This window comes from Pipistrellus hanaki (genome assembly GCF_964339955.1).
Source record: "Pipistrellus hanaki genome assembly, chromosome: 14".
Classification (NCBI taxonomy): domain Eukaryota; kingdom Metazoa; phylum Chordata; class Mammalia; order Chiroptera; family Vespertilionidae; genus Pipistrellus; species Pipistrellus hanaki.
In genome coordinates, this window is record NC_140516.1 from 39250675 (window position 1) to 39253013 (window position 2339).

Genomic DNA, 2339 nt, shown 5'->3' on the forward strand with positions numbered 1-2339 from the left:
CAAAAACTGTGGTCTTTCCCAGACGGCATGGCTCAGTGGTTGAGTGTTGATCTATGAACCAGGAGCTCACAGTTCAATTCCTGGTCAGGAGGACACATGCCTGGGATGCGAATTCAATCCAAAATGGGGCGAGTTCAGAAGGGGGTCGTGGAGGAAGCAGCTGATTGATGTGTCTCTCTCATTGATGTTTCTCTCTCCCTCATTATCTGTGAAATCAATAAAAATTAAAAAAAAACACCTGTGGTCTTATTTCAATAATATTACACATACAATGAAATGTGATGCAATGTTAAAATGAATACAATAAGGAAAAGGAGGTGGCAGGTACAAAAGCTGCTAACATTGATTATTTAAAAAAAAAATTTTTTTTATTGGTTTCAGAGAAGAAGGAAAAGGGAGAGAGAAACATCAATGAACCTGGCTGGTGTTGACCAGTGGTTGAGCATTGACCTATGACCCAGGAGGTCATGGTTCAATTCATGATCAGGGCACATGCCTGGGTTTTGGGCTCAGTCCCCAGTAGGGGGCATGCAGGAGGCATGTCCAGATGATATGTCTCTCTCAGCAATATTTCTCTTTTCCTCTCCTTCCCTCTCTATCTAAACATTGATAAAAACAAACAAAACAAAACAAAAACAAACATTTTTTAAAATCAATGATGAGAGAGAATCATTAATCAGCTGCTGCCTGCATGCCCCCCATTGGAGATTGAGTCTGGGTTTCAAGCATGTGCCCTGGCTGGGAATCAAACCCTGACCTCCTGGTTTATAGGTTGATGCTTTAACCACTGAGCCAAATCGGCCAGGCAACATCGACTGTTGAAGTGGGATAAATGCAGGTAAGCTCTTGTAATGATGCATATCTTTGAAGTAATCACTAGACGCATAATAAAAGGAAGTAGAGCCCTAGCCTGGTTGGCACAGTGGATAGAGCGTTGGCCCTCAGGCTAAAAGGTCTGGGGGTTCAATTCCGGCCAATGCCCTGTAGGGGGTGTGCAGGAAGCAGCCAATCAATGATTCTTGTTTCTCTTCCTCTCCTTTCCTCTCTGAAATCAATAAAAATATTTTTCAAAATATATATATAAAAAGAAAGTACAACTAAAATGCCAAACAGGAGGAAAAAAGTGGAGTGAAAATTGCTTTATTAATCGAAAAGGAAATGAGAAAGGAGGAACAAAGAACAGGTAGAAAAAATAGAAAATAGGCCGAGACCGGTTTGGCTTAATGGATAGAGCGTCGGCTTGGGGACTGAAAGGTCCCAGGTTTGATTCCGGTCAAGGGCATGTACCTTGGTTGCGGGCATATCCCCAGTAGGGGGTGTGCAAGAGGCAGCTGGTCGATGACTCTCTCTCATCGATGTTTCTATCTCTCTATCTCTCTCCCTTCCTCTCTGTACAAAATCAATAAAATATATTTTAAAAAAAATAGAAAATAGTAAGATGGTAGTTTTAAGCCCATCCATAAAATCAGTAGTTACATTAAATGTAAATGGTCTAAGCACTTCAATAAAAAAGATTATCAGACTGTATATTAAAAAAAAAAAAAAAAAGAAAAAGCAAAGCTACTTACAGGGTGCTTATAAAAGACACAAGCTGTTTAACATTCAAAATCCATTTGAGCCCCTCTCTCCTGCTGCAGCTAATGTGCCTGGTCCTTCGGAGGAAGCTAGGCCGTGTTGGGGTGAGATCCTCACTTCCTCCAGCCCCGAGCGCCCTCCTGGCATGCCCGCCCGGCACTTGCCCACTGGATGGCTTTCACCTCAGAGCTCACCTGCATCTGCTTGGCCTTTATCCTGCCTGACAAAGAGGTGACAGAGGATAAGATCAATGCCCTCATTAAAGCAGCTGTTGTAAGTATTGAACCTTTATGGCCAGGCTTGTTTGCAAAAGCTTTGGCCAATGTCAACATTGGGAGCCTCCTCTGCAGTGGAGGGGCTGATGAACCTGTCCCAGCAGCTGGCATTGCCCCAGCAGGAAGTCCTGCCCTCTGACCTCTGTTGCCCCAGCTGAGGAGAGGAAAACAGAAGGAAAGAAAGAAGAATCTGAGGAGTCTGATGATGACATAGGCTTTGGCCTTTCTGACGAAAACTCTTTTGTAACACATTTAATAAAAAGCTGAACTCGGGGGGGGGAGGGGAAATCCTTTTTTTAAAAAAATATATATATTTTATTGATTTTTTACAGAGAGGAAGGAAGAGGAAAAGAGAGTTAGAAACATCCATCAGCTGCTTCTTGCATACCTCTACCTGGGGATGTGCCTGCAACCAAGGTACATGCCCTTGACCGGAATCGAACCTGGGACCTTTCAGTCGGCAGGCCCATGCTCTATCCACTGAGCCAA

At 43.4% G+C, this 2339-nt stretch overlaps 1 pseudogene across 1 annotated transcript; it reads left to right on the forward strand.

Moving 5' to 3' along the window:
• The first annotated feature begins 1746 nt into the window (after nucleotides 1-1746).
• LOC311632684 (large ribosomal subunit protein P1-like) lies at nucleotides 1747-2117 on the forward strand (annotated as a pseudogene). The gene has a single exon. The product of its transcript is annotated as a large ribosomal subunit protein P1-like (transcript).
• The last annotated feature ends 222 nt before the right edge of the window (nucleotides 2118-2339 follow it).